The 24,501-nt window shown below is 38.1% G+C and overlaps 1 long non-coding RNA gene across 2 annotated transcripts in view; it reads right to left on the bottom strand.

Moving 5' to 3' along the window:
* The window catches only part of LOC138148720 (uncharacterized), a 224,879-nt gene that overhangs the window by 71,634 nt on the left and 128,744 nt on the right, over positions 1-24,501 (bottom strand). The window contains exons 3-4 of one of the 2 annotated variants that reach the window (XR_011165132.1): positions 21,806-21,908; positions 21,131-21,597 (exon numbers count right to left, since the gene is read on the bottom strand). This is a non-coding gene — a long non-coding RNA (uncharacterized lncRNA). Of the gene's footprint in view, positions 1-21,130; positions 21,598-21,805; positions 21,909-24,501 lie in introns of those variants that run through there. The other variant, XR_011165131.1, reaches the window with a different exon arrangement.

Raw genomic sequence — 24,501 nt, 5'->3', positions numbered from 1 at the left:
CACACACACACACACACACACACACACACACACACACACACACACCAGAAATAAAATCTAAATTAACTCTGGTTTCCCATGGAATGGTCTGCTATATGGCAAAGAAAGTCTGCCTCTGATGACTAGGGATGGGTACAAAGTTCCACATTCTGAGCCAGGTTAAATCACACTGTTCATCAGGCTCTTGGATGCCAAGGAAGGAGAGACATGCCAATTAAGGCACCTCTGTCTTTTCTAAGTGAGGCTGTCAGTTTCTATTGCTTCCCTTTCAAGTCCAATTCAACAGCTGTCATTGACCAATCATAAAGAGAGGAATAATTGGTAGAAGTGTTCAATCATAAGGAAAGTCAAAGACTGGTTGCAAGTCTCCCCCTCCCCTCCATCTTTTCCCTTTGTTTTTAACCTATTGAGATGCTCACACTCCAATTATGGCAACTTGCTCACTGGTGTGCCAGAGTAGGGGAGGCATGCTCCGTGCTGGAGGGGTGACACTCCAAGATGTCTTAAGAGACAAGTCTGAAATGGAAAATTGCCCCCTGAGAAGTGATTTGGAGGAGAAAGCAATGGAAGCAAGAAGTTACACTCGAAGCCAGTTCATTTAATTGATTGCTCTACAACAACAGAATAATTGAAGGGGAGCTGACGGTAACTCAGGTTTATGAAGGGCTTCAGCATGAGCTGTGGGGATAATCGAAGATGCTTGCTAATGGGGAAAATTTGAAAACAGTTGCAATTCAGAGATTTTTATGTTAAAACCCAGGAATGACAATTTCCCAAGATAAGAGGAAGCATGAAAATGGTTGAAGGATTTAAAGACAGAATGTCTTGCTGAGGGAAACTGCCAAGTGTCTCAATATATCCATTTCAAAACAGGCATTTATTACCCTTCTGGTGAATGTTCATCTCCCATGATGTTCTTACTGCAGAGTATAAGTTAATTATCAGCAGAATCTGTATTTGAAGTCAGTTTAATGGTTGTCTGATCCCTTGGCCTCCCAAGGGCTCTATTAAGCCCAGTTACTTCCATGGCAATCCCCAGGGGTGGCTGTGTGACTATATTAGCTGGCCTCCATTCTGCAGTAGTGGCCCTACTTTTAATTCTTTCCTTTTGCCACAGCAAAAGAAATAGAAAGAGTATAGAGAAGAATCTGTTAGACATGAACAGCCCCTAATGAACCCTGAAAAAGAAGTAATTTTAAGTTGGAGTCACAACTAAGAACCGATCACCACTAGATAAACAATCAAAACACACGATTAGGTAGTTTTCAAAAGAAGCTAATGACTCTATCAATTATCTTATGGGGAAAATGCTCTAAATCACTAAAGAGGAAATATACATCAAAGCAACTAAAACGCATCAGACTGATGAAAATTACCAAAGCAGAAATTGAATATTGAAGTAGCTGTGGGAAATAAAGGACACCCCAAAGTTGGTGGAGCTAGGAATTGACCCAGCCTTTCTGGGAAGCAATTTAGAAATGTGCCTCCAAGTTACTGAATGATGTATAATCTTTTAGCCAGTTATACTGATGAGGGATAGCACCCAATAGGTTCAGCAGGAACTCTGATCTTACCTAAGACCAGAAAACCTGCAATAGCGTCTGGAAAGAATTCAAGGTCTCAGGCTTAATTGAAGTGAGAGTTGTAGAAGTTTATTTTTATGCTTCTTAGAAGAGGGCATGAGTCCTTAGGGGACCTGTGAGTGAGAGGGGTACATGCTTTTACTTTTAAAGGGTAGGGCTGCTGTTGTCAGGGCTGACAAGATGGAGGGAAGGGACCTCAGTGCATAGATAAAGGTTAGAGCTGAGGGACAGGAACTTGTGACTTTAGTGCATAGATAGTTTAGATGAGATTTGGGCTAGAGCAGAGGAGACATGAGGCAAGAACAAAGGAGTATTTGGGCCAGACTGGAGGAGACATGAAGAGATTAAATAAGAACAAAGGAGTCACAAGTTGTTGCCTAGGCAGAGTGCAGATAGGGGGAAAGGGCAGAGTTTGAGGCTGGGAAAGGGATTTTACAGATTACAATTTTACAATACAAATTGCAGTTACAATTGTACAAACTGGTTTTACAAATTGGTTTTACAAATTGATTTAGATCCCAGGTACCCCATCAATACCACTACTAGGCTTATATTCCAAAGAAATCAAAGAAGGAAGAAAAGAATTGATATGCACAAAAATCATTATTATTATTAATAAAAACAACAACTATTAATAGCAATTCTTTTCACAGGAACCAAAACACCGAGAACTAATGTCATGACTTTGCATAGGGGGAGGGTCAACAGATTATGGCATAAGAATATAATGGGACCTTATTATGTCATAAAGAACCACAAATTTTCAGTTTCAGTGAATACTTGAAAGACCTCAATGAATTCATGTAGAATGAAGTGAGAGAAGGAGAACAATTTCTACAATGACAACAACATTGTAGAGAAAGCAATTTTAAAGGAATAGGAATTGTGATTAATATCATAGGAGTTCAAAAGACTGATAATGAAGTGCGGAACTTTCCTCCTGTAAGAGAAGTGAGCTTAAAATTCAAAAAGACAGATATCCAGGAATGGTTACAAGTGGGAATTTGGTTTGACGAACTATGCATGTTTATGATGAAGTTTTTTCTTTCCTCAATTGGGCAAGGGCAATAAAAGGGTCAGGTTATAGTGGATATTTTTTAAAGGTTTGAGGTCAGTAGTCTGAGATATGGGGATCTGCAAAGGAAAACCATAGGTAAAATACTTTTTTTTTTTAAATTTAAAAGGCATATTATTGTGAGGAATCTAAGAAACAGAGAGGAAAATACAGGTAGAGAGTATTTCAGTGAAAATAAATCGAGGAAGAAATCAGAATTACATTGTCATCAGAGCATAGGATAGACCCCTGAGACAAAAAAAAAAAAAAAAAAAACAAGAAAAAAGAAATGAATATCAGGAAACATTGATCACAATTCTGACAGGATGGTACAAAATAGCAGGAATTGAGTGTTTCAGTTACCTGGACATGTCCTAAATGTCTTTATCTGCTAACACAAGGTCAGTTTGTCCCCTTTGACCCATCTTCCCTTACACTGACTTCCTATGCCCAACTGTGGATCACTACAGACTAATAGATTTCCACACTAGTGCACTACTCTTGAAGGACCATGTTAGGTAAAGAAAAAACCTGTCCTGATAAGAATTGGAAGAAGCATTCAATGACACACATGAACTAATACTGACATTGACAGAAGAGCCATAATAACAATAGACACAATGGAAATGAAAAGAATAAAAAATGAAACTGAGCTAAGATTGGCCCTCAAGAAGAGTGGATAATATGAAACTTCATTCCTTCTTCACAGATATGGAAGATTCCAGGCAAGGAATATCACATCTAGGCCCAGACTTGGTTAATAACCTTGTTAGTTTTGCTGGACTGTTGAGCTCCTGAGAAGGAGAATGACAAGCATTTCTACTACACCACCTTTCGTTGCCAAACTCTAGCCATCTCTCCTCTCACATCCCTCTACTGGCCTTCCCCAGATAAACCCCTTATGACAAATATCCACTCGCTTGTCAAATTCTACCTCCATAAACTATCTCATATTGTCTCTCTTCTCTTTCTAGAGAAACTATTCACCAACCATTCACTTCCAGAGGCCTCCCATCCAGGGAATGCCAGCAGAATTACATGGCCCACTTAGTGTGGTCCTCTCTGAAACCAAAAGAACCATGAGTGGTGAAGTGGCATTGTAAGTATTAAACCAGTCACGTTGTGAGGCTAACCCTCAGGTACGTTGTCTTTGTCTTCCATGACCATCAAGGGCAATGATCAAACAGAAACTCTTATTTTGTGATAGCACTTGAACTTCCTTAGAAAGGAAGCCAAATAAATGAAACTCCCTTAGAAAGGGAGATCAGGGTTGCTTGATTTTTGGAATTCTCAGTTTGTCCCATGCTCATGTGTATATAAAAGTCACTACCCTAGTTCAGGGCTTCATCATCTTTCATGTGTAAAATTATAGTTGTTGCCTAATTGATCTCTCTGCCTCAATTTTCTCTCTGCCATAATCCATCCTAAAGACGAGTCAAAATGATTTTCCTAAAACGTAAATATGGCCATGCTACAGCCCTGCTCAATAAATTTCAGTGGTTCCGTATTAGTGATATTATTCAATATAAATTTTTTTTCTATTCTACATCTGGAGTCCTTTACAATATTGTTCCAATGTTATCTCTACAGGATTACTGTATACTGTACCCCTCAACGCACATGAGGTCTAAGAAAATTGGCCTTTGTCATTTTCCTCACAGATGACACCCCATCTCCAGTCCTTGGACTGCCTGCTATACTATGCCTAATTGAAACCTGTCCTTCCTCCATGGTAAACTTTCTTATGGGTGCTTTGCTAGCTCTGACAACAAAAGTAAAAAACAAGAAATAACAACAATCAGATACAGCTGAGACTCCGGACCTCCCCATAATCATATCAACCTCTCACTCATTGCTGACAAATACCAGTTGTTCTACACCAAAGAACCAGAGAAGTGATTTAGAGAATGATGTCATCTGAGCACAAAGTTATAAAGGCACTTCTGGCTATCACTAGACCTAAGTCCTGATTCCTAAGTAACCTGTTTTTTCTGGAGATTTTGCCTGTAACTTTGTCTCTCTGGGTGGCTATGACTTGAGAAGGAGCCTTTGCTCCCTCTTTCATTGCCTCCACCGCTCCCCCCCACCCCCTCCCGCCCCGTGCCCCCTACAAGTATCTACAGTCAGGCACTATCCTCCTGCCAGAGAGGTAACAAACTTAAAATTCTGAAAGATACAGATTTCCAGGTATGATTAATGAGGGAATTTGGTTTGATGAACCATGTAAGTTTATGATGAACTTTTTCACCCTCAACTGGGCAAGGGCAAGAGAAGGTAGAGCTTATATTGGATTTTTAATAAAATGTTTCTAAAACAAAAGAGCTACTATTTTAGGCTCATGGGTCAGTTTGATGTGTTTTTTCTTTTAATGCATAAATCTCTATATCTTGTTTCAAATCAACTACAATGAATTGGGACAATGTCAGACTCTCAACGTGTGCCACTACGTCCATACTCTAGACTTTGTGTCCTTGTGTACCTAAACCAGGATAATACCAACATTTCTCTGCTTCTTGTCTCAATACTTGCTTCCTGCACCTACCAGCCAGTTAATACTCAGTACTTCCACTTGCATTTCCTTCCTCAGCATGATGATTCTGCTTCTTAAGTTCAGAGGCTCATCCTGATCATGCTTCTGCATTAACTACTTCTGTCAAATGTCTATCTCTTTCCTGTGCCCTAGAGCAAATGAGCCAAGCATTCTAAAACCATTGGCTATTGACTCCTTCTACTGAGACATGGCAGGAGCCCCCCACACCTCTGGGGCTCTTATCACTGACAGTTGCAGACATGTGGGTGGATTTTCATTCTCAGGGCCTCTAGGTGATTGAGAGATCCATGAGATGTAGACATGCGCTTCATGGCATTGGCTGAAAGCCAACTCAGCCTGAACTTCTCACAATTCTAATACCCTTCTTGCCTTGAAAACTGTCTGATTCAATGATCACATTTTATCAAAAGAAAGTAGAACTTAATAGCAGTCAGGGATATCAAGATTAGAATTAAAGGGATTGGGAGACAAAAATGCTGAGGATTCTGGGAAGAGCATCTGAAAGAGTCTGTCATATTTTCTTTTGGGGGGAAACTGAATAATAGAAGAGGTATTCCCTTATCAATGCCCTATAGCTTATAGAAAGAAAGATAAAACCATTCACTTTTGGAGGCTTCCCAACCGGGGAATGACAGCAGAATTACACAGTCCACTTAGAGCTCATGTACATGAGTGTGGTCAGTGTTGAAGTCAATAGAAATCTGAATAGTACAATGGGTAAGAGGCACAGTAAATATTAAACCAGTCCAACTTTGGAACTAACCCTCAGGTCGGTTTCCTTTGCCCTTCATAACCTCCAAGGGCAATGATCAAATAGAAACTGTTATTTTCCTTAGAAAGAAAAACAAGGGTCACCCGGTTCTTATAATTTCCAATTTGTTTGTCTCATTCTCAGAAAGAGCTATGACAAAGAGAAAGGCTGTCAGCTTCCCCAGTGAGCACCTGGATATTCACACTGACTTCTGATTAATTAATCTACTTATAAATCTTTATTAAGTGTTTACTATGTGCTAGGCACTGTGCTAAGCCCTAGAGATATAAAAAAGGCAAAAACACATCCTTCTAATAAGGTGTTTTCTTTCTAATGGAGCACACAATATGCAAATCCCACCAGTGTGGCTGATCTCAGCCTATCCACGCCTGCCTATATTGTATAAGTAACTCATCACATGTGAATTTGATAAAGAGAATCCATCAATGTTCTGGGGTCCTGGGTTTTCTCTTTCTTGACATAAGAAGGTAGCACAAAAACTATTCACTGTTAACCCTCTCTCTCACCATGTGTAATGCCAAGCAAAGGCAACTTACGAGGTTCAAAATACCAGCATAGCACACCTCCATTTTATTCAGTGACAAATGAAGAACAGAGAAAATCAAAATATAGAATTCACCAAGTGTAATTCAATAATTTCCAAGTACCACTTCACCTCTGGAAAGTGCACTCATTTAGTCAATCACAAAGCCCCTCTTCTCAAATGGAGATTAGTTTCCAATCATAAACAAAGTACATTCATTTGGTCGGTCACAGAGCACAAAAGGTCAAAAGTTTCCCACCCCTGGATCACAACTGAATTACAATTATCATCAGTTCACTCCAAGAACCTTCTAAAAAGGGGCAGTAGAGAACATAAAGGCCATCTACCCCTGAGTTACAACAAGGTTAAGATATCATCACATCATTTAATACCCAAAGGGAGGTCTTTTCTTCTCTTGAACCGAGGCAAGTTCTCAGCAATCTCTGTTCCTGGGGAGACAAAGCTTAATGAGGCCACAAGATCACAAGATTCATTGCCAGTGTCCTCATTAATTCATTCTCTGCCTGCAGAACAGTCCTGGGACCCCTGAAAACATCCAGGATTTCTGTAAACATACAACAAGAAAATCCTTCTTCAGGGCTTCTGAACCAACAGTAAGATTCTAGGACCTCTGCAACAACAGCGCTGTCCTTCACCAGAGGAAGCAATTCACTCTCTGTCTGCAGAACAGTCTCAGGATCCCTGAACCAACAGCAAGGTTCCAGGAAATCTGTAGCAACAGCACTGTCCTTTACCAGCAGACGAATCTGGCAAAACAACATCAAAACAGACAGACAAAATAACTGCATCACAGCCATGTCTCCTCAGTCTTTGGCAGCTCCAGGTGGCAGCTCTCAAAAGTCCTGTGCAGCTCGAACTGGCCCTCAGCAATCCTCTCTCTCTCTGCCTCCATGATGCTGCTTCCAAAAGTCTTTCTGTCTATCTTCCTCTTCTTGTGCCTCTCCAAATCCAAGGTACCAGCTCCTTCCAGTTCATCCCTCTCTTTTCACATCAACAAGTCCATCCCACAAGTGGTATTCACAAGCTCTGGGTTTTAACACTCAACCCCAAAACCAAGCCAATACAAGGGGATCTTTAAATTCTATTACTATTGTACCATGTGAGCAGGCCACCTTATTTATCAATCATACCCTTTGATCCCATCCTTTATATATCACTTCTATTTGACAATTCCTTATCTGTAAAGTATATTTCAACTCACTGTTAATCTCTCCATTGTGTTTCATGTGATCAACTTCAGTTCCTTAGAGACCAGAGGGGATATCTTGTGAAAAAAGCAATATCTGTATGGGACTACTTTGGTTGGAAGGATAGGGAAAGGAGGGGACAAGCATTTATTTAATTTCTACTATATGCTAAGTACTGTACTAAATATCATAAATTTACTGTACTAACATTTCATAAATATTATCTTATTTAATCTGGATTTGATTTAGAGGGTAGAATATACATATCATGAGTCATTCAATAGTCACCTCACATCTGGCAAATTGGTAAAGATGATTAAGGATGAAAGCAGTCAATCTTGGAGATTTGATGAAAACACGGGCATACTAATATGCTGTTAGTGCATTTATAAATTCATTTAAACATCCTGGAATGCAATACGGATATGTGCATTGAAATGACTGAAATGTTCATGTACTTTGATGCAGAGATCCCACCAATGGGAATGCCACAATGTATGCCACAAGGAAATCATTGAGAAAAAGACAAGTCCCAAATACCCAAATTCTTAGGAGCACTTTTTGAGTTGGCAAAGAACTGAAAGCAAGATAAATGTGGAATGGCTAAACAAATTGTGAAACATGACTATGATGGGATATTATTGTGCTCTATGAAGATGAACATTATGCAGAAGCAAAGTGAGATTTACAAGAAGAGTGGGTCTTTCTCTAGAGGAATTGTTTATCTGTATAATGGCTAGGACATTTGGTAGGTCTGAGAGATACTATGACATTCTCATCTTTTTGCCTTAGGTGCCCAGCTGTCAGGGGAGCTTGTGGCAGTGGTTCTGTGCTCTATTCTGTCACAGCATTAGAGTATCTTGTTGCTTCAATAGGCTGGCTCACTTTCCCTCACCTTCACTAGTAGTTGTTTTACATGATGGACCTCTTACACTGGTGCAACCCTGAAAGTTGTCTTCAGGGCTCTGTCTGGAAGTAGGGCTGGTGGCCTGCTACGTGTTGGTATTTCTACAAATTTTTAACTTAGCTGATAATTGTAAAAGGAAAGAACAGCAAAAACTGTATTGAGCACTAAGTATTATTTATGATAATCAAGCTTGGCCCCAACGTAAAGAACTGAGAATGTACTTTCTTTCCTTCTTCACAAGGGTGGGGGGACTACAAGTGTAGAACAACTCATGTAATATCTGACTTTGTTCACGTGTGGGTTAATTTTCTGAACTTTTTCTCTATTTTAAAAAATTCTTTGTATAAAGGATGGTTTTCTCAGAAGCGAGAGGAAGGCATATATTAGAAAATGAAGTAAAAAAAATGGCATATTCTTTAAAACAATCTGAATGTAAGATAATACCAGGGAAAGAGTGGAGAGAAATATCCATCTGTATTACTTCAATGTTGGAAGCCAGAGGCTCACTTCCTTGGAATGCAGAATATGAAAGAAGGCACAGATGAAGAAACTAAGGATGCAGAGTGAGTTGATTTCACAAGTTGAGGATTAAGACAGACACATGTCGGGGGTGGCTTGGTGGCACAGTGAATAGAGCACCAGCCCTGGAGTCAGGAGGACCTGAGTTCAAATAAGGCCTCAGACACTTAACAAAAAATTATCCATGTGACCTTGGGCAAGTCACTTAACCCCAACTGTCCTACCTTCCCCCTCCAAAAAGAAAAAAAAAACCTAAAAAAAAAAAGACACATGTCCCCTGCTTGAGTAAGGAAGGGAGTGTGGGGAAAATAGCTCCAGTGCTTGACCTCGAGGCAGGCCAAAAATTGAGGGTTTCAATCTGGTTCCTTATACTTCATAGCTGCATCAAGTCCCTTACTGTCTTGGAGATTCTGTTCCCTCATGTGCAAAATGGGGCCAACAACCCTGGCACTTCTTCCCTCACGTGACTGTTGTGGGGTTATATCGAGTCAATCAATATATGCAAAACATTTTGCTATATTATCTGTTAGCTGTTATTACAAGAAAGATTTTCTTTTAAGTATGTTCTACCTGTTAAGTCATTTTTTACTTGTGTCCAACTCTTCATCACCCCATTTGGGGTTTTCTTGGCAAAGATACTGGAGGGGGTTGTAATTTCCTTCTCCAGTTCATTATACAGATGAGAAAACTGAGGAAGATAGGGTTAAGTGACTTGCCCAGCTTCACACAGCTAGTAAGTATCTGAGGCCAGACTGAGATCAAATTCAAACTCAGAAAGATGAGTCTTCCTGACTTGAGGCACTCTATGCACTCCACCACTTAGCTACCCCTATTCTGTCACGCAAGTTGGTAAATTTTTTAATTCATGTGTGTGTGTGTGTGTGTGTGTGTGTGTGTGTGTGTGTGTGTGTGTGTGTGTGTAGAGAGAGAGAGAGAAGGAGAGAAGGAGAAGAAGAGGAGGAAGGGGAGGAAAGGAGGGAGGGAGGAGGAGGGAAAGGGGACAGAGGGAGGTAGATGAAGACAGAGAATTGGAAAGTTGAGATCAACCTTGGAGAACATCTAGTACAAAACCTTCACTTTACATGAGGAAATTAAAGCCAAGATAGATTAAGTGACCAACCTAAGGTCACTCAGATAGTACAAGTCAAAGGAAGGATTTGATACTACTTCCTATGAATCGGAGTTAAAGGGTCAATAACTTCCCATTGAGTTGTGAAGGACTTCAGATATTAACTGGCCACATCTCTTCATTTCCTAGGCAAGGAAACTAAGTTCATAATAATTAAAATATTTGCCTAGATAGAGTTATCAGCTAGTACTGATAAATATCACATTGGAAGAGTGAGGGATAGGGAAGGACCTGAAATGAAGCAGAGAGAAGAGATGTCTTGGAAGGCTGGTTTGAAGTTGCATATCAGAGGCAAAGAGAGGAGGGAAGAGAAAAGGTTAATTGATTTGTAAAGAAAAGTAAAAATGATTGGGACTGGGAAGGTTGTTCTTCAGTGTTACAGGCATTGTAGGGATGCTTAAACCTTATGGGCATTTTAATTAGATAGAACAGCTTGGCCAAAGGAGCAGCTAGCTAGGTGTGAAACTCAAGCCCCACTGGCAGGGAGTAGATGTGTCATACTGACCCTGAGATGGGGCAGCCAGCCAGTTGCCATTCTTGGTATGAGCTCAGTTTTTAAAATTAAAGGACCAGTGCTTGATATGGAAGAGGGGGGCACAGGGTATAGCTGTGTGAGTATGGGTTGTGTTGGAGGTGAGAGGGATGGGAATTGTACCTTCCCTAGATAAACAGGCTGAGTTCATCAGAGTTTGAGTCAGGCAGCTGAAGAGAAAAAGAAAACATTTACTGGCCACTCTGGGCCTTCCTTGGCTGTGCAAGCTTCTGGGCAGGTCTCAGGATAGAGTCTAGCAAAGATTCTAGCTAGATGGCAAATGGAGATAGACTGATCCCTCTGCTGCTCTGAGAGTGGTGAGGGGAGGGATCACTAGGGTGATACTATGTAGATAGATAATGGAATACAGATGACATACTAACCTCAGGGTCCAAATGACCAGGTGAATTAGCTTAAAAAAATGCAGAGGTAAGAAGTGGTTTCAAGGACAAAAACCTAGTCAAAACCATCAAGTCACAAAAATCTGAAAGTCTGAGCCTGGTATTAACCAAAGGTAAGGTATTAACATCACACTATACAAATTTGTTGCCTGGATACAGATACATTAAAGAGGAAATTTGAGCATTGCATTCCAGTAATGAGAAGTATTGTGGTGTAATGGGTAGAGAGGCTTAAATTCAGAACAAGCCAGGTTCAAGCCCAGCCTATGACATATCAGAGGGCTGCTGCATGGGGAAGGGTCACTCTCTAAGACGGTAAGTTGCAGGCTTATCTAAATTGCTAGAACAAGGTACTATAACCAATGAGTTAGCAAGTCTAGACTTTAAATAAATAAATAAGCTAAAGCTATACCAACATATGAATTTTATACCCAGAGGATGACCCTAAAGTGTCAAACTCCCATCAGCAGGATAGATCCTGACAGTATTGGCTTACTGTAGACTAACCTATGGTGGCCAGGATCCCTCACAGGCCTGTCAGTGGGAACTTTCCTTTGGTTTTCCAAGGCAGGAGACACTGACCTGGTGTGGAGGGAGAGCCTCCTGCTGCCCTTCCAACCCCTGCTTCTGAAGCTCCCCCACCCACTCTTTGAGATCCTGCCCCTATGTCTAAGCAGAGGCAGAAATGTCTGAAGGCAGAAGGCTGAATAATTCTGTTCAATGCCTCTGATTCTTTTTTTGGTTTGGAAGAATCTCTTCCCTAAACCTCATTTGTGGGATTAGAACATTTAATCTGATTCTGCCTCAAGATTGTCTGTAATTGTAGCTTTAATTATGTTGCTTTTTATCTTAACAAGGTTTTTCCATTAGATACTTGAATGCTGGGGTAATATTCCACTGTATGTCGAGTATGTCATTTATTAATTCATGTACTAGTCATTATAATAATCATCATCATTTTAAAAAAATTTAATCAAAACTAATTTATTTGGCATGTCAGGAATATTGCAGGTCTTTTCTTGCTAATTCCCTGCAAGTCCTTTTGCTGAATTGGCCTAATACTGGAGAGGTTACCTAAACTGATCTTTATTCAGCCCTTGCTCCTAGGCCCCAAGGCAAACTTCCAGACAGATCATTTGTACCTGGCTTCTGGTACCAGCTCAAGTGATGATTAGGAGAAAAATCCCTTAATCAAATTTAGGATTAAGAAGCTGGCCTGCCTGGAATAGACAATCCCTAACTTGGATGGAGGGCAGCAAGCTGTTCCATCCTAGCTGAGAGTATTACAAGCAATACTTGGGGTGTCTTGTTGGTGTGGCCATCAAAGGCCCTGCCAATGGGACCTTATGCCACAGGATTAAAAAAAAAAAGAATCATAGAAAGAGCAGATGGATTGTTTTCCTCTACCCATTTTCCTTCCCTCCCCTGGCCCATTTATTCTCCTCTACAAGGCTTTCATCATACTTAGGGAAAGAACCTTTATAAGTGAGGATGGGATGACAGGATTGGAAACATCTAGTCATTTTGGTTTCATATCATCTTTTTCTCCCAACAGCAATTTTCTGTCTGGCATCCTCCTGGACTTTGAGGACCTTTGAGGGCAGAGGCTTGCCTCTTCCTCCTTGTTTTTTTGACTTTACATCAAAGTATCTCACACAGCGCCACCTGTATTTGGGCAGTAGGGGGTATCCCAGAAGGCCTGGACGTGAGACTTCACTGGTAGAAGGTATTCCTATATACATACTTATGTCCACAAATTATCAGTTTAAAGAGTTGTCTAAGGCACTGCTGAGGGCTAAAACAGGGTCAAACAGACATTGTTTCTAAGAACTGAAACTTGAACTCAGGTCTTCTAGGTTTCCAGACCTGTTCTCTATCCTCTAAAGCAGTGATGTGAATTGTGTATATACAGAGGGCTATAAGGCATCCAATTATATTGAAAAATAGTTATCAAAATGTTTAAAAAAATGTTGAAGGACTCTAAATCAAGATTCTCTTCCCTAAGGCAATAGTGCTTCTCACCTTCTATAAGTAGTAGGCAATTAAGAAATGCTTGTTAATTGAATTGAGTTGAAAAGCCCCTTGTCCAAGAAGCAGGATAACTCATTTTTCCTTCCTTCTCCAGAGTCTTTGCACTAGAAGAGCAAATCCTCAAGAGTATGTTCCATGTGCCCTTGGCTTTTCTTCAGGAAACTTTGGCTTCTATGGAAGGGTGAGTTATGAGTGTCTAGAGAGCAAATCTGCTAGGACAGAAGTATGAAGACTTTATCTGGCCTCTAGAGACAGGCTAGGATGCAAAGTGAAATGAGCAGAGTCAGGAAGACAGTATTCACAGCAACAGAAGGGCAAAAAAGAAGAGCAACCGCAAAATGCTCAGAACTGAATGTTGCAAAATTACAAAGCATAAGCTTACTACTAGGGAGGAGACAGGAGAAGGCATCTCCTCCCATGTCGATGGGTGTGGAACATTTCATATTGTCTGTCTGTCTGTCTGGCTCTGTCTCTTCTCTCTTATAAGGATAGCTCTTCAGAGAAGGGAGTGGTGTAACAGGGGGAAATCTAGGAATCTAGACAATGTAAAAACAACAAAAATCAATAAAAATCAATTTTTCAAAAGTGTTACAGAATTGGGTCTAGACTTGTGATTTCATTGGTAAAGGGAATTTCCAATGAGGAAACTCTCTTTACTAATGCAGGTCAGTACATTTTCTATAACATATTGTAGCAGCAAGCACCCCAGTGTCCCCAAGGTGCCTGCTCACACAGGTTCTTGGATCTGCTTTGTTAAAGGAAAGCAACTCAAAATGGGTTAACAAGCTTACTTTAATCAGTCAGACATATATTGTTTACCTTGCTCAGGAGAAAAGGTCAGCACCCTGAACCTCAAAGTATACAGGCATAATTATCAAGACAGAAACATCAAGTAGACAGATTTCCAAACTGTCCAACCATTACATCCATACCCAGTCAACATCTGGGTTTCCACATTCTGGGTTTTTCAAAGCCGGGGGACTCTCAACAACGGCTTCCCAGAATTCAGATCAAATCACAGAATACTTCTCAAAGTGAGTCCCAAAACAAAGCTACACATCAGGGCTTATATAGCCTTCTCCTGGCTCAGAGAATGTAACAACCTTATTGACCCACTGGCCAATCAAAAAGTATCTACTGAAAAACAAGCCTCCCTCCCCAGGCTTCTGGTGCACTTTAGCCTAGGGGCAGGGAAGATCTTCCAAATTTGCATTCCCATTACACATATTCTCTTAGAGAGTTGTCAACAACATTGTGTTGGCTAGGGTTCCATAGTGAGTATGGGTAAAGAGTAGGACTTGAAATTGTCTTTCAGGTTGCCCATGAAATTCCATTCTGCCTTAGTAGCATATTGAATAAATTACTCTGCTAAGCTATTAAATAGGGCAACTAGGTGGTACAGTGGGTAGAGAGCCAGAGCTGAAGTCGTCAGGAAGACTCATCTTTGTGGGTTCAAATCTGACCTTAGATATCTAGCTGGCTGACCCAGGGCAAATCACTTTGCCCTGTTTGCCTGAGTTGACTTATCTGTAAAATAAACTGGAGACAGAAATGACAAACCAAGAAAACTCCAAATGGGGTCAATGAAGAGTCAGACGTGACTGAACAAAAAAAGCCACTAAAAATTGCCAGAATGACTTAAAAGAGTTAACATTTTTTTATCTCCAAAAGTAGTCAAGTAATTTACTTTCAGCCGTAGGCCACATACTTGATTTTTGTGTTTGGACCATGCCCTTTGTACTTAATTAAGTTGGAAATCCCAGTAGAATATCTAGGTAGAGATGTCTCATAGATAATTGAAGATGTGCATCTGGAGCTTTAGATTGAAGACAGAGCTTGAGATGGAGATTTAAGTCACAAAATCACCAAAGCTTAGAATAGTAAAAGATACCAAAAGCCACCCAGTCCAATGTGTCCCTGAATTCCTTCTACAACATGAGAATTGAATGGCCAGCTCGCTATTTTTGGAAGACTTCTGGTAAGGAGAAGCCCACTACCTCCTTAGAAAGCCCATTCCGCTTTGGGATCCCTCTTTTTTTTCCTTTCTTTTTAAAGTAGAGGTTTAAAGACCTAAATTTATCCGGCTACTTCTACTCATTGTCTCCATTTCTCTCCTCTGGGACTAAGTCAGCAAGTTTGTTTCCCTATTCAAGTTAACAGGCATTCATTCACATACATAAAGGGGGCACTGGTTCTAGAGGCAGAAAGGCTGAATTCAAATCTCGTGTCTGATGTTTCCTACTTGTGTGACTCTGACCTAAGCACTTGACCTTCTTATCACACCTGAGGAGAGAGTGAAGCCAGGATGGCAGAGGAGCAGGAGGAAGTACAGCCTAGCTCTTCCCTACAAATCCCCCACAAAGTTCTAGAAAATGTGCCAGCCCAAGTCTTGAACAGAAAATAAAAGAAAAGAAATCAAAGTCATTTTTCCATCACAAGTTGGCATAGGGAGACAGACAGAGACTGAGGGTGGTGTCTGTCTAAGACCATATTCAGAAGTGAAAGATGATTCTGGATGGGTACCAGAGCAAGTAAAGATCCCAGAAACACAGTGGAAGACCCATGACATTGTGCAGAATGTGCAAACAAGTGCCAACTGGCAGCTCACTCATTCAATATCCAGTCGTGGTCACAAATTCCAGGCAGAAGGAAGAGACCTGTGCCTAGGAGTGGTGTTCCAGGATGAGAAGTGGTCAGTGGCCATATGCTATGTACTCAGAAAAGAGTCAGTTCAGAAGCATAGAGTAGATATGTGGCTCTGATGGGAGGACTCCAGTAGGGTCTTATCTTCTATCTCTAGCCCTGGTCTAAAGCCTGCAGTAGAACAATCAAGGATATTCAATTATAATCAAGTGGAATAATCCTAGACCAAAATCAAGCCTGCTATTCTGTCACTCAGTCAACAGAGATTTCCAGTTGACTAATAATGGCTAAGTCCAGAAGAAGTCCACTATAATTTCCAAACAGGGAAAAATCAGGGGAAGTATTAACACAACAGGAATCTAAAGAGTTCATATGAAGGAGGCAGCTATCAGACTCTACCATGGATCAGACCATTTAGGAACCACTGAAGACATCCAGATCCACAGCAAGTGGTCCTTGGGATCCTAGTATAACACAGCACTTAATACCCTAATAAAACAGTAAACAAACAAGCAAACCAAAAACAAGAGAACAAATTTACCTGAGGCATTTCCTGAAGAAGTAAACAGGGCATTGCCCTAACATAAAGAAGAAAGTCCTAATGTAGGCAGAAAGTGATGAGGGATAGCTCCCAATAGGTTCAGCAGGAACTATGATCTTATCTAAGACCAGAAAATCTGCAATAGCCTCTGGAAAGAATTCAAGGTCTCAGGCTTAATTGGAGTGAGAGTTGTAGAAGTTTATTTTTATGCTTCTACAGAAGTGGGCAAGAGTCCTTAGGGGACCTGCAAGTGAGAGGGGTACAGGCTTTTACTTTTAAAGGGTAGGGCTGCCATTGTCAGGGCTGACTGGATGGATGTAAGGGACCTCAGTGCATAGATAAAAGTTAGGGCTGACTGAGAGGAACTTTGACTTCAGTGCATAGATAGTTTAACTTGGAGATGAGATTTGGGCCAGACTGGAGGATACATGAGGAGATTAGGCTAGGACAAAGGAGTCACAAGTTGTTGCCTAGGCAGTGTGTGGATAGGGGAAAGGGGCAGAGTTTGAAGCTGGAAAAGGGAAATGTGATTTTACAGACTGGTTTTACAAATTGATTGGTTTTACAAATTGATTTAGACCCCAGGTACCCCATCAAAAGAATGAACAAATAATAATGACAACTGACTAGAAAGATTACTAGGAAGACCACATTACCACTCTGAAAACAATATGGTAGAACCTCACCATTATTGTGGTGATGGATATAATTAAAACATGAATCCCAAAGGAGGAAAATACACTAAAATATTTATGAGTAAAGACTCAGAAAAACACATCTTGGGCACAAATCTAACCAGCATTCCTAAAAGAAAAGAAACAAGAGGTCAGAAAAAGAGCTAAAAATTATTTCAAAAATCAAATGAAAGGACAAGATGGAAGATGGGAAAATATGTAAGGGATGTCAAAGAAAAGAAAGTGAACAGTCTTGGAATAAGGATTAGAAAACTTTACCCAAGAAACTCCATCAAGATTATCATTGACCAAATAGACATGAATGACTCATCTGACAAAAAATATTAAAAAGAAAATTCAATAGACTCAAAAATGAAGAAAATATAAAGTAACATATCAAAAAGAACTATTGTGGAAAACATATTGAGGAAAGGTGATTTAGGAATTATACTACATGAAAGTCATGAAAAAAAGAACCTAGACACCATATTTCATGAAATAATAAAAGAAAGCTGCCAACGTTATACAGAACTGGATGATGAAGTAGAGAAAGACTTTAAAAAATCCCCCAGCTACCTCCTAAAAGAAACTCCAAAGTGAAAACTCCTAGGAATATAATATCAAAATCTATACTTTGCATGTCAACAAAAAAAATATACTGCAAATAGAAAAAAAAAATGAGAGAAATATGCTTGCTAGAGAAAGAAAATACTCATTGTGAAGCCAGGAAAGGTCTCATTGTAGTTTACATTTATTTTACATTCCTTGTCAATGTGTAATTCCCTAAAGGAATTTGCTCAGACAAATATAAGGCTATTTATGCCCTGTTCCCAATTCGAATTTCCCCTCTAGTTCTACAGAGGCCTGATGCAACTTCGAACTTCAAGTTCTCCTCTTTGAGATGTTTTCCCTCTCTTGATGTGTATCGATTTTGCATTTAAATTATCATGATCCGCCCTTGGGTGGGGTGGAGGGGTAAGCTTCTGACTTTTTACTTGATCAGAAACCTGCTTCTGGTAGGTCACAGCTCTGATGAGAATTAGTTGCCTCTGACTTATATCCTGTTATCACTCCTCCTGTGGAAGCAATTCCTTCCTTTGTTTCTCACCAGGCATAATTCTAAAGGAGAGAGCAACTTAGAATATTGTGTGACAACAGGCAAAAGATATAGGTTCTCAACCAGGAATCATTTATTCAGCAAAGCTGGCTATAATTCTACAGAGAAAAAAAAATAGTTTTAACAAAAAGAGGAGCTCAAAGCATTCCTGGTGAGAAGACCAGAGCTGAGAATAAACATTAAAATGTAAACACAGGAGTCAAAAGAAACCTAAAATGGTAAACATGAGCAAGTAATCATAAGGGATTAAATAAGGATAATCTGGTTGCATTCTAAAATAGGGGAATGACAAATGTACCTATCCCATCATCATCAGGGGTTGAAAGGGAACAGAACTTGACCTAAGGGCTGGGAGAGGTGCTTCTACGCTTTTATGAGATTAAAAGAAAAACAAATAGGGAGAGAAAGATGAAAATGTTAGAGGGAATGGAAAATAAGGATGAAGAAAATAATCTTAATTGGAGTATATAATTAAAAGTCTATACAAATAAGGAGGAAAATATCTGAGAGTGGGTGTTGGATCTCATTTTCATCTAAACTGATCAAAAGAAGAAATAATGTACACACAGTTGGGCACAGAAATACATTTTACTACAGAGGGAAATAGTAAGGGGAAGGTAGAAGGGAAAGGGGTGGATAAAATGAGAAAAATTAAAGCAAGCATTAAACTTAAGCAAAACAAAATCTTACAAAGGTTTTGGGAAAGAAAGAGAAGGATGAATAAAAGTGAATAGTTTTAAGGGAAATACAGAATTTAAAATGATAACTATGAATGTGGATGGGATGATTTCACCAATAAAACGGATGAAATAGCAAAATAGAGTAGAAAGTAGAATACAAAAAGATATTATTCACAAGGTATACAGTTGATACAGAGAGGCAAACACAAATCTATTATTCTTCCACTGAAGTAAAAAAAAAAAAAAGAAATGGGGTGAGGGGAGGGGTTGCAATCATGATCTCAGATAATTTGACAGCCAAAAATAATAGCCTTAACTAAAAGAGAGTATCAGGGAAATCACAATTTCTTGAAATGAACCATAGGCAATGAATTAATATCAATAGTGAACATACATACACCAACTAATATAGTATTAAATAGAGAGAGAAATAATAAAACTATAATTGTGGGAGACTCCAAATTATTCCCATGACTTAAACAAATCTAAGGCAAAATTAATGAAAACAAAAGTAAAGGACCTAAATAGAATTTTAGAAAATGTATATATACTAAGGTTTTGGAGATTATTTAATAGTAATATAAAGAAGTATACATATATCTCCACTCTGCATTGTACCTTAACAGAAACTGATGGTATGTTAGGTCACAAGAACTTCACAAATTAATACAGAATAGCAAACATGTTAAATGAATTATTTGGAAACCACAGTACAATAAAAATTTTGTCAAACAAAGGACAGTGTATGAAATTATTAAAATTAATTGAAATCAAAATTATTTCCTCTTAAAGTTAGTAAAAGAACAAATCATAAAAAACAATCAATTTTCTTAAAGATAATGAAAATAATGGGAAAATCTTGTTTAAATATTTGAGATACAGTTAAAGCAATCCTAGGGAGAAAAGTAATATCTCTATATACTTCCATTACTAAAATAGGGAAAGAACAGGTCAATGAATTGAACATGTAATTAAAAATTGAAAAATAACTATTAAAAATAAAAATAGAAATCAAAGGAAAAGTCAAAATTGGAATGAAGAAAGAATTAATAAATAAAATAAAGTATTTCAAAAGCAATAAAATAAACAAACCACTAACATTAAAAAAGAAAAGAAAATCAAATTGCCAGTATCAAAAATGAAAAAGAGGAGAATTCACAGCCAACAAAAAAGAATAAAAGGAATTTTTGGCAATTAGTTTATGCAATTATATGCCAATTAAGCTGACAATATAAATGAAATGGATGATACTTACAAAAATACAAACTGACTAGAATAACAAAATAAGAAACCGGACTTAAATGTCCCAATCTTTGAAAAAGAAATTAAATGTCATAAATGAACTTTCATGAAAGGGGAGAGAGGAACCAGATGGATTTGCAAGTGAATTCTGTCAAATGTTTAAAGAATAATTAGCTTCATATTTGATAATCTCTTAAAAACAGGAAAAGAAAGTATCTTACTAAATTCTGTCTCTGATACAAATGTAGTTTGATTCACAAGTAAGGTAGAGTTAAAATAGAAAAGAGAATTGTAGATAATATTCATAATGAATATTGATGCAAAAATAGAAAATAAAATAGTAGGAAGAAGTCTACAGTAACATATCACAAAGATCGCATACTATGACCAGGCTGCATTTATATTAGAAATGCAGGACTGATTAAATATTAGGAAAATTTAAATATAATTGATCATGTTAATATCTAGAAAAACCACATACTATATATAGTCTGTGTATGCATATATATAATATGCATACATACATGATCATGTCATTATATATATATAAAAAGACTTTGACAAGATAAAATATTCATTCCTATAAAAATGAGTACTAGAAAGTAGATGTATAAATATGTATTTCCTTAATATGAAAAGTAGTAGCTATCTAAAACCAAGAGCCAAAAATTATCAGTAATAGTGGCAAACTAAGGACTTTCTAACCAAATTTGGAATTAAAGCAAGAATGTCCATTATAATTATTACAGTTCAATATACTGCTAGAATCACTTGCTGTGGCAAAAAAGAAAAATAAATAAATTGAGAGTATAAACTTAGACAAAATATCAGTAAGTCATAATTTTTTGCTCTCTATTAAGCCAACTCTCAACATTCATTCTGTATTTATTTTGTTTTTGTGTATGTGGGTTTCTATTGTTCCATCCCCACATTGAAATGCAAGCTTGTGGAAGGAATGTTCCACTTTTGTGTTAGCCCAAGGGCTAACTAACTGTTTAGTGCATTGACTCCTTTACAAATTAAAGACAGATCAAAATATTTTGAGAAATGCGAATAGCTTTTGGTGAAGCTAAGTTACTATAATAAAAATGACAGTATTACCTGAATTTATGTTTTCATTCAGTTCCATACCAGTCAAACTACAAAAAGATTATTTTATAGAAGAAGAAAAAATAACAAAATTCATCTGGAGGAATTGTGTCAAATACCTCAATGGAAATAATCTAAAAAGGGGGAAAGAATGTGACCTAATAATACCAAATCTCAAATTATACTTTAAAGCAATAATCATAAGAAAAATTGGCACCTGAGTAAATAGTCATCAGTATTTTGTGGGTTTGACAAAGTGTCTGAATTACTTCTCTATTTTCTCAAGGTTGCTGAGTGCATGCATTAGGGCTATATTGGTATACTTATTCAAATTGCTCTAGGCTTCTCCTTGTCACAGTTAGAGGAGGAAATGGGAGGGTCTTGTGGAAGCTCTCCTCTCCCTGCAGAGAGAGACAAGGGGCAAAAAAGAGGAATAAGGAGGGGGAAATTGTTACATTTATCTCAAAGTAGGATGTTTATTTGTTTCAAATGTAATCAAAACAGTCTATTTTACCTTTTGATGTCTACCTTATTCTTTGTGTAGGGGGTGTCCAGGGAGGACAGCACTTCCAGTATGTGAGTTTGGTGTTCACCTTAGGCAACACTTACCTTTGGCTCCAAGAAACTGTACATTGTGCAACAGTCACACCCCAGTAAAACCATCATAGCAAATGGGCTGAACCAAGACCTCAAGCAGGTCAAGACTTCTTTTCTGCAAAGGACAGATGAAAGCAATTTGATTTAATGGTCATGAAAATAGGTAAAGTGGATACTGTGGCGATCTTAGAATGTAATAAAAAATCCGAGGTACCAAAGTCATAAACTGCATACAAGGTCATTCAATGACTTTGGAAGGGAGAGTGAGGCTAACAATTTTGTGTAACTCTGCCTCACTTATATTCAATTTACAAGCAAATCATTACCCTGTGGTGTTCTTAATCCTCATTGAAAAGAATGGCTGTGGGGCGGCCAGGTGGCTCATCTAGTAAGAGCACCAGCTCCAGTGTCCAGATGACCTAGCTCAGATACTCAGCACCACACCCAGAAATAACTGGCCTCATAACCTTGAGCAACTTACTTAAGCCCCATTGCTTTAAAAAAAAAAAAAAAAGAAAAAAAAAAGAAAAGAATGGCTGTGGGGCAGATAGATGGCACACTGAATAGAGCACTGACCCTGGAGTCAGGAAGACCTGAGTTCAAATCCAGCCTCAGACACTTGACACATTTACTAACTGTGTGACCTTGAGCAAGTCACTTAACCCCTATCTCCTTGCCTTCTCCCTTCCAAAAAAAAAAAAAAAAAGAAAAGGAAGGATGAGCAACATCCCTTGTTTAGTTAAGAATATTCACTGAAACCTTTTGAAATGTACTTCCATCTATTCTCTTGTATTTTTTAAAGTAGTTTATGAGGGAGTATTTATAGATTCAGTATCCATTTGTTATTTATCATATAACATGAAATATTCTGATTTATTTTTCTGAAAATCTGCTCTGCAGTATGCCAGATTTCTCTTGTCCGGCAGGGAGTACTTTAAATGTTATTTGCATTTTGAAGTTAACCAAACACTGGGCTATTGTGAATGGCATGTAGATAGTATTTAATAAGTGGTATTGACTAATTGACTACCATGGTGGATTGTTTGGAGGTCTTGCTTAGATTATTTATTCTACTGTTAAGTTCTCTTTTCTATTTTTTTGTAATAATACCAAATAATGAGGATGATTACTGTTTATCATATGGATTGAGACTTTGTACTCCTAGGCTTCCATCTTGCTCCCTTTCTTTTATTTCCCTCAAGATTCTAGAATTGTATTCCTCCAAATGAATTATTACTTTCTCTAGTTCTATAAAGTAACCACAAGGTAGTTTGAATAGTACAGCATGAAATCTATAAATTAACTTAGGTATTATTACTATTCTTATTGTTTTGGCATAGTCCAATGAGGAACACTGAGTGTTTCTTTGATTTTATGTCCCTTTGTTTCTATAGAGGATTTTATATTTGCAATTAAACTCATTGTTCACCTGAAAAAAAGTCTTGAGAATGTTTTAAAAGATTAAATTACAACTTCAGGCCTTTTAGTTATTTTTGAATGGATTTTCTTTATCATTTCCTCCTGTTTTTTGTTAATCATATAGAAATATTGATTTTGTGTAGTATATGGATGTTACCACTTAGCCTTTGTTAATACTATTAACATTTCATTTTCTTTGCTATTTCTAGCTTTTATTGGGAATTTGCTACGTTTCACCACTGTAAATAACACTGTATCTTTAAAAAATTCTTTTTAATGTTTATACTTTTAAAAATATTTTATATAGATACATTTTGTAATTAGTTGAATGATTTTGGTGGGAGGGTTGATTTATTTTTTTAATTTTGTAGTTTAATTAATCACTCCCATTTTGCATAGTGTGAAGCCCTGTTATTTCCTATGGATATATGTAACTTGGTCATAGTTTTTTTTTTTTTTTTTAAGAACATTCCTACAGGTGGCTAGGTGGCACAGTGAGAAAAGCGCTGGCCCTGGAGTCAGGAAGGAGGACCTGAGTTTGGTTGCGGCCTCAGACACTGAACACCCACACAAAAACATTGGGCAAGTTACTTAACCCCAATTGCCCTCCAAAAGGCAAAAAAAAAAAAAAGAATATTCCTATATTCTCTTTGTTAAGATTTGACTTTGAAATGTCAATATTCCTTAGTGAAATGTGCTTATGAAATTATTTCTATATTTTGTTCATTTCTTGTTTGGATAGTAGGACCACTTTTGTCTCAAAAAAAAAACAGTTTGTTGGACTGACTTTCTTCTCAAATATTGAGAATAATTCTATAGCAAAAACAATAACAATAATTCTGTAGCTCAATATATTTTATTAAGATATTTAATAACTAATAATCAATTCAAATCAATCTTTTTTGTACCCCTCTCTCACTATACTATGCTTCAATTATTCATTTAAGCCCAATAAATTAATTTTTTTCTGACAATTTCTTTTTTTGTTAAGGAGTATGCCATACTTTTGGAGGTAAGCTTTGATTTTTCCTAAATTTTTAGTGTATTTTTTTTTAGGGGCAGAGGACAGTTGGGCTTAAGTGACCTTCCCAAGGTCACCAAGCTAGTTTTTGTGTTATGTGTCTGAGGCCGGATATGAACTCAGGTACTCCTGACTCCAGGGCCAGTGTTTATTCACTGTGCTACCTAGCTGCCCCAATTCTTAGTTTTTCTGGATTATAGTTGTTGATAGTTTCTGATAGCCATTTTTCATTTCCTCTATTCTTTCTTCCTAATTGATAGACTTCTCC

This window comes from Petaurus breviceps, unplaced genomic scaffold, assembly GCF_028583685.1.
Source record: "Petaurus breviceps papuanus isolate PSGF00001 unplaced genomic scaffold, PetGlider_PUasm1.0 90825, whole genome shotgun sequence".
Classification (NCBI taxonomy): Eukaryota; Metazoa; Chordata; class Mammalia; order Diprotodontia; family Petauridae; genus Petaurus; species Petaurus breviceps.
Note: the sequence above shows the minus strand (reverse complement) of the source record. Positions and strands in the feature narration are given on the sequence as shown.